Here is a 496-nt window from a genome sequence, read left to right as displayed (position 1 = left end):
ACAATTCAAATATGCCACCCAGATGTGCTATTTTCTCCCTTCTTAATTAAATTTCTGTTGAAAATATGTGCTTCATAGAAAGCTTCTCCTTCAATATGATTAATAATAATGCTTTCTAAAAGCATTTGACTAAATCTAAGAACTTCAGTTTTCAATACTATCATCTTGTTGATACCTCTCGAGTTTGGTTTTGTGTTTCTTCCACGTCGCCACTGCCCTAGTTCAGATCTTATCACTGGCTTCTTGATTACTGCATTAGGTCTTTTTGGTAACTGCCTCAATCTTACCCTATGCTAATCCATTTTTCACATGGGTGTCAGTATTTTTCTTCTGTCCTTTTTATTATCACAGTGATGCTTTGAAAACAATGATCATTTCTTCCCCCCCTAAAATAGCAGTAACAGTTCCAAATTATTTTTACTTTTAATTCCATCAATATTGGGTTGTAATTCACGTTGCAAAGCATGGCATCCAGGGCCTCTCATTACCTATACCT

Source organism: Crocuta crocuta, unplaced genomic scaffold (genome assembly GCF_008692635.1).
Source record: "Crocuta crocuta isolate KB4526 unplaced genomic scaffold, BGI_CrCroc_1.0 scaffold598, whole genome shotgun sequence".
Taxonomy (NCBI): Eukaryota; Metazoa; Chordata; class Mammalia; order Carnivora; family Hyaenidae; genus Crocuta; species Crocuta crocuta.
Note: the sequence above shows the minus strand (reverse complement) of the source record.